The sequence below is a fragment of the Lygodium microphyllum genome, chromosome 2 (genome assembly GCF_053477565.2).
Source record: "Lygodium microphyllum isolate KBCC chromosome 2, Lygodium_microphyllum_v1.1.10, whole genome shotgun sequence".
Taxonomy (NCBI): domain Eukaryota; kingdom Viridiplantae; phylum Streptophyta; class Polypodiopsida; order Schizaeales; family Lygodiaceae; genus Lygodium; species Lygodium microphyllum.
This window is the reverse complement of record NC_141136.1, coordinates 13,080,526-13,097,287: the sequence shown is the minus strand read 5'-3', so window position 1 is coordinate 13,097,287 and position 16,762 is coordinate 13,080,526. Positions and strand designations below refer to the sequence as shown.

Here is a 16,762-nt window from a genome sequence, read left to right as displayed (position 1 = left end):
AACGCATTGCCAAAATTGACTAGCAATTAGTGTAAAAATTGATGCACAACTAATCCAAAAAGTGACTATAAACGGTTCTCAAGCCGATCAAAAACTGAGCTGAAACTGATCAGAATTTTTGTCTCAAAATTGAGGTAAAACTCATGCTAAATTGATCATAAGTTGATGCAAAAGTATAGTTCCAGTGCCTGGGTGAAACTCATACTCATCTGCATACATCTCACAGTGACTAGTCACTAAGTAGTGATCTCATGGCAAACATATTATCAGCGCAGTACCTTGAATGCATGCTGAATACATCCAAGATCCACTACAAACGAGAGCTGTCCATAACTGGAGGGGAAGTGCTATCTCCCCCTTGAGCATCAGGCAATACTCTGGACCTTTGCTTTGCTGAACCTAACGGTGCCCGAACTAAAGTCGGCTCTAATTGAAAGGCATCTAGGTAAAGTTGCAACAATTGAGGATGGTTTGCCAAGTCATCCTCTTCCATCCATTTGGCATCCATTGGTGAATAATTCTGAAATATCACCAAGTATCTCTTGGAAACTTTACCTTTGACCTTTCTTTCCTTATGTGCCAAAATTTGCTCAGATACCAAAATCTCATCTCGCTCCTCAACCTCAGGTTGAATTTCAATAGACATATCCTTTGGCACATCACCATGAAAAGGCCTCAACAAACTGACGTGAAAGGCGTTGTGTATCCGTCAATGTGGAGGGAATTTCAGTCGATATGCCACATCGCTGATCTTCTCCAACACGTGGAAGGGCCCATGGTATCTCATACTCAACTTCGGATACAATCTTTCTATTCCTTTCATCTTTTTCAGCCTTGCCTTTTCAAAACGCAGGAATAGATAATCACCCTCTGCAAACTATAAAGCACGTCTGTGGCGATCAACTGTCCTCTTTTGCTTTTCTTGCGGTCTTTGAAGTGCATATTTTATCTTTGCATAGGCTATATCCAAGTTTTCCACATAATGATCAGCCTCAAAGATCTTATCTTTTGTTTGCAGAATAGGTGGTACCTTCTTGCCACCCTCAACCACCTCAAATGGAGCTTTGCCCGTATAACTATGCAGTGTGTTGTTGTAAGCAAACTCAACCAAGGGAAAATACTACTCCCACTGTGTCTTGTGGTCTAAAACATAGCAGCTCAAAAGATCTAACACTGTGGAATTTGCTTTCTTAGATTGACCATTTGTTGGCGCAAAGATTACCTATGTTGCTATCAATCCAAAACGATATGACTCATCTTTTAATAACGAAGAGGAACCCAAAGTCCTTTTCATAAACCAACTTCTAGTCCGGTGGTACACCTTAGGCATTTGTACATTAGAATTTTTTGAGATAAAAAAGTTTTCTTTTCAAAGGGAGAGGCCCCATAATAGGAAAGCACTCGGGTAGGTATTCCCGCTTTCAGAAGGCTATGAAAGGAAAATATACACCTATTTGATTTCTTTATGGCCCTCCTTCTCATAGCTATAAGCTAACTCATGGTGGGGAGGTTTCTAAACAGGCATGGGCCTGGCGAAAAATAGATTCTTATTGAGCCCGTTTTTGCACAATGGTACATAATGTTAGATTATTAGATATTATCGATTCTAAATTGATCTTATTGTTTTTAAGAAGTCCTTTTGTCAGTGATGATGGCTTGTCCATCCCTATAAACAGCCCACTTTCCCTCTTTGCGAGCCTCCAATACCTTGGGTATTTGTTCTCTGCGATGCGCTATTTGTGCTGGGGTAAGGTCCTCATCCAAATAAATCTTCTCACCCTTGAGGGCTTTCTCTTGGAGAGGAAGGCCTTTTTTTTCTCTATGTCCCCAAAGCGAATAATTAGAGCCTTGGACTTAGAATCCTCTTTCCCCACTCTCCAAGCACGGACGATAGGTACGTTTGAAGCCCCAATTTTGTTAGCAAGTGTCTTAGCATCTTCATGTGGGCTGCTCTTCTCCTCCCATCCTACTACCTGTATCTAAGATTTCAGATTTGTAGGCATCTACCACTTTCAGCATTTCAGTTTTCAATGTGTGCATTTCGGACAGTATTTGTGCCTATAAGTCATTCTTAATCTTTATCTGCATGTCTTGCATTTCTGCCCTCAGATTTATTATCGGTTCCGATCAGTTCCGCTTTGACCTGCTCTCGTATTTCTTTCTCCAATTCTTGTCTCATAATTCGTAGTTCAGAGCGAATCATGAGATGAATTTCTTTATATTTCTTTTCATTCATGGTGAGAGAGAGAGAGAGAGAGAGAGAGAGAGAGAGAGAGAGAGAGAGAGAGAGAGAGAGAGAGAGAGAGAGAGAGAGAGAGAGAGAGAGAGAGATGAAAGGAGAGAGAGAGGAAACAAGTCAAGAGAGAGTAGAGGCGATGGCGACCTGCTGTGACCCTTCGGCTGTGGCGACCTGACAACGTGCGCTGTCTCTGACGCCCCGTCGCCTGCTTCGGACGTCCTTTGTCGCCCTGCGCGCCCTTCATCGCCCTTCTCGCCCTGCGCGCCCTTCCTCGCCCTGCGCCCTTCGTCGCCCTGCGCCCTTCGCGCCCTGCGCCTTTCGTCGCCCTTCGTCGTCCACTGCGCGCCCTTCGTCGCCCCCTGCCCTGTCGCCCTTCTTCGCCCTTCGTCGCCCCCTGCGCGCCGTCCTGACCTGCCTGCGTGTTGCCCTGCCTTGCCCTGCGTTTTTTTCGCCGGCCTGCCCTGCGCGTCGCCTGGCCCCTTCCCCCAGGGCAGCGCAGGCTCGACTGGACCCTGCGTGAAGGTGGGCCCTGCAAACCGACCCTGCGCAGGATCGACCTCACCTAACCTAGCTCGCTCTCTGCCTGGACGTTCCGTCGCCCCCTACCTGCTGCCTGCCCTGATCTGCCCGTTTTGCCACCAAGGGCCAGCAGCCAGTCACACCCAGGTTGCCATACAGAGCACGCGACAGCGTGAGCCAGCAAAGGGAACGAGCCCGTCTCTGCCTGCGAAGAGGAAGAACGGCCAGTGCATTCTTGCTTTCCGTGAGATCTTCGTTCGGCCTCTGACCGGTATACGCAGTGATACACCATGGCCGGCTTGGACCTGGATTTTATAGACCAAACGGTGGCAGCGCTTGGTCCGGACTCTGATACCGAAGAACCCGATGATATGGTTCCGTGCAATGAAGAGATGCCCACTGCTCCTGACTTTCAGCCTGCAGGCAAATGCACCAAGCACACTTCGGAGGCGTCAATGGATCATCAGGATCGTTCCTATGCTCAGGTTGCTTCGGACTCTGCAGACTCTCAGGATGTTGACTGGGAGCATTTGCTAGAGTTTGCCAACACTCTACTTGGCGATTATGTTCAACATAATTAGGAAGCCTTTTCTGACTCTGCACCGGAAGATGTTTTGGAAGCCACTGTTGACCCCAAATCTGTCTTGCGCTCCTTTTCAGTATTCTATGATCGCGCGGTGATACTCTTCTTCACTGGTAGAATCCCCCAGCTTTCCCGTATTCGCCAGTGGCTGCACAGCCTGCTACAAGGGGAATGTGTTGAAGGGATTTTTGTGGGGCCCCGAGGTTTTTTTGAGGTGTTGTTAAAATCTGAGACGCACCGTGTTGCTCTTCTGTCTAAACTGCCTCTGTTTCTCGATCGCCGTTTGGTCCATGTTGTACCATGGCGCCCAATGGTAGATTTTCAGCGCCTGCTACAACGGGAGTGCCCTGTATGGGTTGAAGTGGAAAATTGCCCGGTTGTTTATTGGCCACTGTTGAAGGACGCCATGGCTGCTGTGGGCACGGTTCTGGTCCCTCCAAGTTTAAGGGCAGTGAATCGTAATCGCTTGTGTATATTATGGGACACTACCAGGAAAAGGCCTACGTGGTTACGTCTCAATTGCTCTGGCATGCATCCCTTACACTTTCGTTTGAAATGGGGTAATTTTGCAGGACATTGCTTTTCCTGTGGCAAATTAGGGCATTTCATGGCCGAATGCCCAGAATAGCAACACACTTCAGATGCGGGGCATGTTGCGCTACCCATGGAAGATATGGTATGTGATGTCCCATCGCAGGATGCTATTCACCCACCCAAAGCTCTGGATAAAGGTAAACAACAGGTTTCGGTTTTGGACTCCCATGGCACAGACTGGGTTGAAGTACGCGCAAAAAAAGGTAACAGGGTGATTGCTGGCATGGAGAATTCTGTGCCTTCTGCGCCACAAGATTCCATGCGTACTTATATGCGCAGGAAAGAAATGTTGCCGTCAGAGCACTCTCCTCCTGCGATGACTTCCTCTGCCCCCCGTCCTCAACCCACTCGGAGAGTGTATTCGGATCGTCCAAAGGGTCCACCAACTAAGCTGACTTTTGATACCAGAGGCAACGTCATTACCCCGTGGGATCGTCGTTATCCCCGCTCCATTCCCAAGCCAGCAGATATGCCGTCTACCTCCAAATCTGGTCCGCAGAACTCTTTTGCCGTGTTGGCTGATTTCTTGGATGAGAGAGTCCTGGACATTCTCGCAGAAAAGGTCAAATCGAGGCAAGCCGTGCCTCGTACCTGATTTTCTTTTACAAAAACACATGAAAATAGCCACTTGGAATGTGCGAGGAATCTGTTCTCGCCATAAGCAACATGCCATGTGGACTGTATTGCATGAGAATCAGTGGGATGTCTTGTGTGCTGTTGAACACAAGAGTCACGGTGAAGCTGGAAAAGTTGTAGACTGCCATGGCTTTCGTCTGTTCTATGCAGGGACACAGGCCATGCGTTATTCTGGTGTGCTCATGATTGTACACGAAAAATATCAACCTCTTCTTATTAAAAATGATGTGCATGGCCGCTTTGTGGTGATTGAAATTTTACTCGATGGAGAAATCTTATGGTTACTTGGTCTCTATGCATCGAATGATCCTTTATCGCGCCGGGAGCTTTGGCATACTTTGCAGACTTCTTTGTCACTTGGCAGACGGGGCCTCTTCATGGGAGATTTCAATATGTGTGTTGATTCTTCGCAGTCCACATCGGAGCATTCGGTGATGGACGCGCCGGAAAGCCGTAGATGGCATGAGTTGGCTCTTGCTATTCTTAAGCAAGATCTCTGGTCCTGGCTGCACCCCTCTTCTACAGGGTTTACTTTCCATTCCGCTCAGTATGCAACAACTTGGTCGCGGCTGGACCGCATATACATCATGCAGAATGATGATTTCCTCCCTGAGATGCTTGAAATGAAAGTGTTGCAGCAATATGCATTGTCGAACCATTTTCCTCTGCAGCTTGAGATGCTTGCACACCCCATTGCACCTTTTAAGCGATTTCTGGAGCGGCTCCCTTTGCGTTTTAACTCATCTTATTTGAAGCATGCAATCTTTCAGGGTTATATGCAGCAATTGATTGATAGATTCTTACTGGACTTCTCCTCTCAGGGCACTGCTTCGTTTGAAAGATTGCTCTCTAATGTGCAGCGGGTTGCTCGCCAGTATGGAATCCATCATGCCTCTCTTTGTCGAAAGTGTCGGCAAGCCGCAGAGGACTTGCTGGCTTTGGTCCGTTCTCTGCTGATGGATACTCCAGATGATGCATTTCTACTAGCACTCGCAATGCGTGTGGCTCATCTTATTCAAGAGTTTCAGTTGAAATCGTATCAGCAGGCCAAATTGCAGCATCTGACGGAGACTTTGCAAGATAATGCGTGTCAGACTCATAAATTCTTTCGAGCCCTCCATGCCTCTCCTGCTAGAGAGAATATGACTAGACTTCTGGATGCAGACGGGCACCTGGTCCTTGATCCGCAGACTATTGTGCATATGTGTAGGGATTATTTCATCGATCTTCTTGGTTCCACTTCTCCACCTTCAGCCCAAACTACTCAGGCCCGTTCAGTCTTTTATGACCTGGTTCGTAATCAGGTTCCGCAAGACATGCAAGCCACTATGGAGTCAGATATTTGTGAGGCGGAGGTTATGGATGTTTTGTTACACTTACCCAAGGATAAAAGTCCTGGCTGGGATGGTCTCACCAATGAGTTCTTTGAGGTTTTTGCTACCCAATTGGCGAAACCATTGACGGCTTTGTTTCAGCAGGTGTGGGAAACGGGGATTATGCCTTCCTCATGGAAAGAAGGACTTATTAAATTGCTTCCGAAGGTTCCTTCGCCGTCTATGTTGAAACATTGGCGCCCAATTTCTTTAATGGGTTCTATGTACAAAATCTTTTCCAAAGTAATGGCGAATCGGCTCCATAAGCATCTCCCTGCCATTGTGCATCCTCTTCAATATGGTTTCATTCAGGGCCGAAACATTCTGCACAATGTGTTAAATGCGCAACTGGCGATTGATTATGCACGGCATTCTAATCAGGAGGTCGTACTGATTCAATTGGACCTGGAAAAGGCTTTCGACTATCTGGACTGGTCTTTTGTTGCAGAGCTTATGTCTGCTATGGGCTTTGATGATCGGATGTCTCGACTGATCTACATCATCAGTGCAGCGGCGTCTTCGCGAGTCATGCTGAATGGAGGCGTTACCGCGCCATTTGCCCTTGCCCGGTCTGTCAGACAGGGTGCCCATTGAGCCCGCTCTTCTTTGCCCTTGCGACTCATCCGGTTCTTTCGATGTTATCTCATATGGCAGCTTCCACTCAGTTGACTGGATTGTTGCTTCCTTCTGGACAACATTTCATTAGTCAATCCTTGGCTGATGACAATTTTATGATTCTGCGGGCGGATAAGGATAACCTTCGCAAAGCATTGGATGTTTGGGCTCTCTTTGGTCAGGCTTCCGGCCTTCGCATCAATGCGTTGAAATCAGCCATTCTTAGCTGCACGGAGTCGGATTTGCAGTCATTGAATTGGCAGGGTATCATTGTGCCTCGTGGTTCCATTGTCAGGCAACTTGGCTACCCCTTGGGCGTTGATGTTCCACCAAAGCAGCTTCTACAGTGGACTTCTCAGAAACTGACAGCTAAGTTCCTGTATTGGAAGTCTCAGGCTTGGCCATTCCATGTTCGCCTCAAAGTAGCCCAGACAATTATGTCGCCGATGCTCACATATTTTTTGCCCTTGCTGCCCTGGACTACTACTACTCTGAATGCTCTGACTCTGTTTATTCGTTTCATGTTATGGAAGAAAGATTCCTTGCATGCAGGCATTTCCTGGATTTCTTGGTCGCATGCGTGCACCCCCAAACGCATGGGTGGAGGAGCTATTTTGGATGCCCAAACTCACATGCTGGCCCTCCATCGGTCTCTTTTCCGAAATGAAATGATATATTAACGTCTACAAAAGGCCAAAATGACCAATGAAACCATGAGTTACAATCATGCGTATGATGGTACAATTGTCTGGGCAAAATATGTAGTACAAGCAAAATAAGAAAGGAAACTAACTATGGCTATGTGTAAAACATAGAGCTCTATCTACTAATAATGAGCTCCAAAATGGTACAATCTCATGTGGGTATGGAGAGCCTTGCTCTAGCCTGAGCAATAATCCCCTGTATCCGCCTATGAAGGTGTCGTCGGTGTCTGTGTCGAGACCTAAGACGTCTAGATCGGCTAAGCTGAACGGCTTGATCAATCAGTACTCCTCGTCTGTGTGTGGACTGTGGCGGTGAGAGAGGCTCTTGTGTGGACTGTGGCTGAAACTATATTGAAGTCTTCTGAGTCTCCTTTGCAAAGAAGTCTGTGACCTGTCTTTGTGAAGGGCCTCGGTGTCCTGGAGCAGCTGTACTCTTGAGGCGCATGTCACGAAGTCGTTGTATCTGAAGAAGAAAGAGGCCAAGGCATCGCTGATCGGTAAAATCCGTGACTCTGGATAGTAGTCCAAATCCGTCTCTAAAGAAACAATGGAAATGACCACAGACCTCATAATATGCTGGGCAACGGCAGATATAATGCTCCTCTGTCTCTGGCTCTAATTGGCATATCTGGCATATGTGCTCCTTTGGTGGGATGGATCTATATCTGCCAGTCTCAATTTCTAGCTGATGTGAGGAGATGTGCAACTAGCCAATAGTATATTTGATCCCATGGGAAAGGTGGGTATCCATGTATCTCGGGCGAACAATAAATCCATCATCTATAGTATGAAGGAAATGCTCGCGGTAGAAAGCCATCTTTGTCCCTAGCTCCTGCCCTGGTATCAACCATGTCCACTTGATATCCAACTGGGTAAGATCCATCGTGATGATCTTGCGAATCTCTAACCTGCTCAGATTAAGAGATGGTGCATCAAGGGAGTATTGGAAGAGGGGTAACTTGTCCATGCTAAAGCCATGCAGTTCAAACCAGGCCGACATCTGTGCATAGCAGCATGAAGTATCATCCTCTCTAGCAAGTGCTTGGAGGACTCAAGGGCCAACCGGGCATATCCGTGTCTGGGTAAGTCCCATAGGCTATGTATGTATGTGACCGATCGGGTGAGGGCCTCTACCACAATCGGTGTAGCTGCTAGCTCGGCTCTGATGATCTTGTGGCACTGAGGCCTTACATTTGATCATCCTAGATATCATGTACACTAGGGGTTTCTCCATCGATCTCCATCCGTCATAAGCGAGCTATCACTTTGACCTTTCAACGCAGAGGTAGAGGGTTTTATATGACACCTCAATCTTCACGTGCACCGGCAGTGGATGATAAAAGGACTTCTGATTTTGCTTTGCGCTTTGATGTGTGTGGGAGGCTTGTGCTTGCTCGGGATGTTGTCCGTTCATAGCAACAATAGTTTCCTTCTCGTACTTCAATTGCTGGTTGCAGAGCGCAGATCTTGTAGATGTAATCCGAAGTGAGATAGAAAGATTCTAGGCAACTAAAGCTATTGATGTAAAAGGGAAAGGAAAAGCGGTGGCTCAGTAATTTTTCTCATTTGTGATTTATCATGAGAATTGCTTTGTGGAATGTGAAAGGTTCGGCTGGATCTTATTATGTATGTAAGGATTATATAGTCTTTTTTAGTGGTCATGCTCCACATAAATTTGGAGTTATGTTGGCTATCAAATCCTCCCTGCAACCATCCTTGGTTTATCAGGACCCTTGCAGCAGATTTGTGATTGTGGAAATTTTATATGAGGGAGAGGTTTTGTGGTTGGTGGGCATGTATGCTCCTTCTATTGCACGGAAATGTCGTCAACTTTGGGATGAACTACACTACCTTGCCATGGCTCTCGTCAAGGCTTTGTCATGGGTGATTTTAATGCATGGGTATGTGGGGATCAAGCGACTTCTCCACACTCGGTCATGGATGGTCCTCAGCGAGACAAGCTTGGGATGCTCTAGGAGCTGTCTCTTTGAAACAGGACATGTGGTCCTGGATGTATCCATCACAACTTCGATATACTTATCGTTCTTTTCAGCATCCAAACACCTGGGCCAGACTGGATAGGATCTACATTTGCCAGAGTGACTATTTTCTTCCTGCAGTCATTGACATGTGGGTGGAACAACAGCATGTCTTGTCAGATCACCTCCCTTTGGTCTTGGAATTGACCCACAGACTTGTTCATGCCTTTAAGGCTCTCCTTGCTCATTTGCCTCTTCGTTTTAACCAATCTTTTCTACAACAAAATCAGTTTTTGGAATGTATTCAGCAATTGATCTCTTCTTTTAGCTCGAGGGTCCTATCTGGAGGGATGGAAGCATGGGCTGTTTTTAGGGATAATGCACAAGCATTCGATTGTACGGTATTCAACATGCTTCCTCTTTATGAGCTGAATTGTAGCATGCCCAATCTTTATTGGCCCACTCCTTGTCTCTATGTCAGTCAAGGGATTCCAATGATGACTTGCTCACATGCATTGAATGGTTAAAAGGTAGGGTTCAAGGTCTTCAAGAAGACGAATATACAAAATACAAATTGCTGGCCAGAGCCAAAGCTTTACATGATAATAACTATCAATCCCATCAACTCTTTGCTTGTCTATACCAAAAATATGCCCGGGAAAATATTGTGCGTTTGATGGATGAGTAAGTTGTTAAGGTGACTGATCCTGCTTCCATCATTTGGATGAGTATTGACTTTTATAAGTCCTTGTTGGGTCCGCAAGAGATTCTTTCGGATGCTGTTCACTCTACTCGCCAATATATTTGCGAGTTGGTTAGTAATTAGGTCAAGCCAGAATGGGTGGATTTAATGGAGGCTGATATTTCAGAGGATGAAGTTGAAGAAGTGCTGTTTCACTTGCCTCGAAGGAAAAGTCCTGGCTGGGATGGGCTTCCTAATGAGATGTTTTCAGCTTGTGTGAAGCAGCTTAAGGACCCATTAACTCGCTTGTGCCAACAAGTGTGGAATTCTGGTATGATGCCTTCAAACTGGAAGATTGCTATCATTTGGTTGTTGCCCAAGGTTCCCTCTCCAACCTCTTTGAAACAATGGAGATCCATTTTTGTTATGGGTTCTTTATATAAAATCTTCACTAAAATCATTGCCAACAGATTGCAGAAAGTATTTCGGCACCTGGTTCATCCATGTCAATACGGTTTCATTAAAGGTCGGAATATAATGCACAACATTTTGAATGTTCAACTGGGAATTGATTATGCCAAAGGTTTAGGCCAGCAAGTTGTTATGCTTTAGCTTGATATTGAGAAGGCGTTTGATCATGTTAGCTGGTCTTTTTTGCAGCAACTAATGTCTACAATGGGATTTGGTCCTTGCATGATTTTTCTTATTGATACCATTAGTCAAGGTGCTGTGGCTTGTATTGCACTTAATGGAGGGATCATGGAGGAAATTGCCTTATCTCGGTCTCTTTGGCAAGGTTGCCCTCTCAGCCCTTTGCTGTTTGCTTATGGTAGCACGGTTATTCATGCTTCCTGGTGGCATGTGCTTAATTCCACGAGGCCTATTAAGGTCTCCTAGTCTTTTCTCCTTTCACATTTGATTGCATCCTGGCAGGAGATGCTACGTTTTGCAGTTTGACGCCCTCCTGATATTCATAAGGAGGAGAGTTTGCTGCAAAGAGATGTTGGGTGTAAAGCCCCTTGGGGTGTAAACTCCTGCGTGTATAAACTTACGGGTGTGAACATACCCTTTACTTGTACCCTAATATATAAATATATTTTTATTCTTTGTGGAATGGGCAACACACTTGTACACTCTTACTCGATTCTCTCAACTCTCAGCTCTATCTTTGCTCACTCCAAGCTTGCATTCTGGTCAACACTCAAGTGCAACAAACTAGTATCAGAGCTGTTGGTTATAGCATTCGCGCTTCCCAAGAGTGTCACAGGTCGCGACACACGATCTAGTGAACGGACAACACTCCACACGTGCAGCAGGTCGAGCTGAAGTAAAGAGCTGAGGAAGAAGCGATCAACATAGGTCGCATAGGTGACCAGTGACACTAGCATCGACTAACGAGACTGGCGTTCACAAGACCAATGTGCATCTGACAAGCAAATAGTTGACGACGAGGACTGGCTGGAGTAGGCAACGGTTTGGATGTAATGGAACTCGATTGGGACCAGTGGGCGACCAGTCAATGGCACATGAGGCGGACTGCTCATGACGAGCGATAGGCGCCGGCGGAGTGGGATTTCAGGTCACGTGACGCGGGGTTGGACGGACTGACATTTGTCAGATGGGCAGGTCAACAGCCCCCAATTTTAAAAAAAATCAGAAATTTTAGTTTGTTTTATTTCCTCTCTTTCGGGTGCTCGCGCGAGCAAGCACCGAACACAAATCTGTGCAAATCTGTTCCTTGAAATTTGGGGCTTTTCCCAGATTTCGTGCCGGGCACATGTTTCAGTGATTCCTGATCCACAAATTGCAGACATTGAGTGCATGGGTCTCGGAAAATTTGGGGATTTTCAAATGCAAATGAAATTTTTGCTTGATTGAGCCAATTTCTTGGAAATTTGTACTCTCTTGGACCCCAAAATTTGGGGCTTTTGCAGAATTTGTGAAATTTCTGCAACATTTGCCCACACTTGATCCTCGGGAAGATGTATTGATGCAATCGGTTCAGATTTGTCAATAAAATTTTGGGGGTTTTGCTGAAATTTGAGAATTTTGGTAAAAATGATGTCTGAAATGTACATTGGAAACATTGTTGATGCAATCTTGGTGTTGTAAGTAGTGAGATTCATTCCCACTTGCGAAATATTGAAGAAATTGCAGAGAATCTTGGTTTCTTTTGTGTATCAGAAGTACTTGTTCACACACACAGCAGTACATATGTTGGGTAGCTTCCATTCAGTTGATGTATGGCTGAACAGTCATTTTGCAGCAGTCTTAGTGATCATTTGCAGATTTGGGATTATTGCAAATGTACTTTTGGTGATACTGAAGTGGGAGTCACCTGGCAGTGATGTATGGTTTGAGTATATGCTGAAATTTCAGTTATATTGCTGAAAGTCATCAGTTCTACTGCTGTACATGTACTTGGATTAAACCTTGCTCTCATTGCCTGAAAATTTGGGCTGATATTAACTGAACATTCAGCTCATTGTTTGCTGTTATAAATTGCAGTATTCTTTTTTGTGTACATTGCTGAACAATGGCTGCAAATGCTTCAAGTAGTAGTGACACTCAATCCCTTCTTGAAATCAAGAGATTTGATGGCACTGGTTTTGACTTGTGGAAGGACAAGATGCAAGTCATTTTGTTTCTCAAGGATTGTGATGATGCTCTTTTGGAAGTCAAGCCTGTAGCTATGACAGATGAGGATTGGGCTAGACTCAACAAGAAGGCCATTGCATACATTAAAATGGCCGTATCTGATGATGTACTTATGGACATTAAGCGTCTTGATACAACTTATGCCATATGGAAAAAGTTGATGGACACTTATGAAAATACAACTCCAGTAAATCAAGTTCACCTTATGCGCAAGCTTGTACACATGGAGTTGGATGAGTCTACACCCACATTGGAGCATTTGAGTGCTTTCATAGGGATTTTGAGCCAGTTGGACTCTGGTTTGCAGCCCTTCAATGATAAATTGAAGGCCATTTTCTTGTTGATGACTTTGCCTGATAGCTAGGAGTCTTTGGTTGTTTCATTGAGCAACAATCTTGCTTTAACCTTCAATGGTGTTAGGGGCTCTATTCTCAATGAGGAGATTAGAAGAAAGTCTAGTGGAGAAAGCAGTGGTTCAACTTATCATCTTAGAGGCATGTCAGAAAAGAGGGGTAATGCAAGAAATAAAGGCAAAAGTAGGAGTAAAAGCAAGGGCAAACAACATGATGTCACTTAATATCAATGTGGACGTAAAGGGCATAAAAAGCCCGATTGTCGCTACTACAAGAAAGAGCAAGAAAGAAACAACAAAGAAAGAAAAAGAAGGATGACAAGAAAGATGATGAGAGCTCTCCCTCAAAAGAAGTTGCAAAAGCAGATGGTGCATCTAGTGTGGTTATTGAAGAACTCTCTAACACTGGAGAGATACTTGTTGCAGCCTCATGTAATGATGCAGATATTATGGCAGTAGGAGGTGATATGCACATCACTAAAAAGGAGATGATTGATGCCTTACTTTCAGCTCATGATGGGCTGTCTCAATCATGGATAGTGGACAACAGTGCCTCTTTTCATGCCACTCCCTACTTGGAGTCATTTTCTGAATACACTTTAGGTTGTCTAGGCAAGGTTTACTCGAGCAACAATTATGCATGTGAAATAGAGGGTGTAGGTATCATTCACGTGACCCTTGAAAATGGTCAAGAGCTGATTTTGCATGATGTCAGATATGTACCTAGCATAAAGAAAAGTCTACTATCAGTTGGGCAGCTTGATACAAGAGGGTATTTTACTACCTTCGGTGGTGGATCTTGGAAGGTCCACAGGGGCTCTATGCTGATTGTTAAAGGCAGCAGAAAGGGGACTTTGTATTATTTGCATTGTAAAGCATTACTTGGCAAGTTTTGGTTATGGCTGAAGTTCATTCACAGATGGAACTTTGGCACAAAAGAATTGGTCATACGAGCCAAAAAGGCCTTCAAGTTCTCTCATCTTTAGGGAGATTTGATGTAAAAGGCTCTGGACTCGACTTTTGTAATGATTGCATATATGGAAAACACGTGAAGTCTCCTTATTACTTTGTTGTTAAGAAGTCCAATGCTCTTGACTTAGTACATTCAGATGTGTGTACTATGTCTGTTAATTTACATGGGGATGCTTCTTTGTTACATTTATTGATGATTTTAGTAGAAAGTCATGGGTGTATGTACTAAAGAGCAAAAAGGAAGTGTTGGATTCTTTTATAAGTGTTTGTGACGGGCGCTCGCCACCTGCAGTATGCAGTGGTGGGTACTGTCAGTGTAGTAATACACGGGCGGCTAGGCGGAGGCGCCTTTATCCCCAACCACCTCCCACTTAAAGGCGAATCTGCCCCAGTGAGAGAGAGAAAAAAAAAAGATAGTACAACATGTACACATGTACAACAGGATGAGGAAAAAGACGTCATCTCATCCAATGTCCATCAATCTCTTGAGGAAGATAATGCGCTCTGTAGTGAGGCTTTTCGTGAGCAAGTTTGCAGGATTTTGCTCAGTCGGAATCTTGACAAGGTCAACAGACTTGTCCTCAACGACCTCGCGAATGAAGTGATACCTCACCTCAATATGTTTCGTCTTCGCATGGAAAGACCGGATTCTTGGCCAATTGAATGACACTCATAGAATCCAAATGCAGTGTAGGCATAGCATCTGTCATACTAAGGTCTGCAATCAAACGGCCTAACCAGATAGCCTCCTTGCAAGTCTCTGTGGCTGCAATATACTCAGCCTCTGTAGTAGAAAGGACCGTACACTTCTGCGCCTTGGACATCCAAGAGATAGCCCCTCCAGCATAAGTGAACACATAGCCAAAAGTGGACTTCCTACTATCTGCATGTCTTGCATAATTAGAGTCGGTATACCCCACGACTCCTATATCCTGGCTGCCATAACAAAGACACATATATGCTGTGTCTTTCAGGTATCTCATGATACCCTTCACAGCATCCCAATGTTTCTTGCCAGGTGTAGCCATATAACGTATCACAACCCCAACTGCAAAAGCAATATCTGGATGGGTGGCTATCACGGCATACATAAGACTGTCCACGGCTGATGCATAGGGAATCTTGGCCATCTCGACCCTCTGCTCATCTGTCTGTGGACAATTGGCCTGTGAAACCTTCACATGAGAAGGTAATAGACAGCCAATAGGCTTAACATCTTGCATGCGGAAGCGCTCAAGGACTTTCTGTACGTACTCCCTCTGTGATAGATAGAGGAGTCCCTGAGATCTATCGCGCATGATGCGCATACCAAGTACATGAGAGGCCTACCCCAGATCTTTCATCTCAAAGCTCTTCTTGAGCTGAGCCTTAAGAGCATCGAGCTCCTCATGAGCTGTCCTTGCTAAAAGCATGTCATCCATATAGAGTACCAAAATCAGTAAAGAACCGTCACGGGCTTTCTTCTGTACAAGCACGGATCCATAGCACTGCGGTTGTAGCCCTGTGACTGCATGAATGCATCAAACTTATAGTACCATTCCCTAGGTGCCTGCTTTAAGCCATATAGACTCTTCTTTAGCTTGCACACTAGGTGTTCCTTGCTAGGGTCTGCAAAGCCCTTAGGCTGCTCCATGTAAATCTCATTATGCAAGTCTCCATGTAAAAAAGCCATCTTGATATCCATCTGGTACAAGTCCAGGTCAAGCTATGCAACCAAGGCCAAGACTAAGCGTAGGGTGGTCATCTTGACCACAGGAGAAAAGACTTCATCAAAGTCAATACCATGCTCCTGCTTAAAACCCTTAGCAACCAATCGAGCCTTATATGCCGGCTTGGGGTTTCCAGGGGTACTTTTCAACTTGTACACCCACTTGCATGGCAAAGCCTTCTTACCCTGAGGCAAGGAAACCAAATCCTAAGTCTTATTCTTATGCAATGAGTCAAGCTCAAATTGCATAGCCCTCTCCCTAGAGTGATAATCACCCCTATGCATAGCCTCATCATAAGTAAGAGGCTCTCCTGCATCTGTAACCAGTACATAATCCATAGAGGGTGCAAAACAGTCAGGAGGTCGTCTATCTCTAGTAGAACGTCTCAATTCGGGCTCTGCTGCCTGACCGACATCCTGTCTAACATCAGCATGTCGAGCATCTATGCCATAAGCATCAGGTGATGCTGTGCGCTGTCTAGCTGGCCATGGAGCCGGCTGAACGGGAGCAAGGGGCTCCTCTTGAAAGATAACTCTGCGTACCTCAATCACTTTTTCAAGTTGCATATGCATTTTGTCCTCATGAAAGATGACATCATGACTGCGGATCACTTTCCGCGCCTGCGGATCCCATAGATGGTAACCCATCTCTCTTGCATCTCCATAGCCAACGAAAATGCATTTGACACTCTTAGGATCCAGCTTATTGCGTTTGTCCTTGGACACATGGCAGAATGCCTCACAGCCAAAGACACGTAAATGATCATAAGAGGGGGGCTTGCTTGCCCACACCCCCTCTGCAACCTGAAAGTCAATGCCACTGCTAGGCGACCTGTTAATGAGATGCATTGCAGTAGTAACTGCCTCAATCCAAAAGTGCTGCGGTAAGCCAGTCTGGCTAAGCGTTTAGCCATTAATGCTTTCAGCCATACCATTCTGGGGTGGGGTGTAAGGGGTCAACTGACGCTTAATACCCCGCTCATCACAAAATTGCTCAAAAGCACGTGATACATACTCACCCCCATTATCTGATCTTAGGCGTTTTAGCCTTTTCCCAACTAGTTTTCTGCCAATGCAAGCCAACGCTGAAATGTGTCTAAGACATCGGATTTTCTCTTTATGGGATAAGCCCAAACCTTACGTGAGTA

General features: G+C 45.4%; 1 protein-coding gene across 2 annotated transcripts in view; it reads left to right on the top strand.

Annotated features, from left to right (window-relative positions):
* Positions 1-16,762, top strand: part of LOC148039493 (Translin family protein) — a 100,497-nt gene that overhangs the window by 40,923 nt on the left and 42,812 nt on the right. The window lies entirely within an intron of this gene.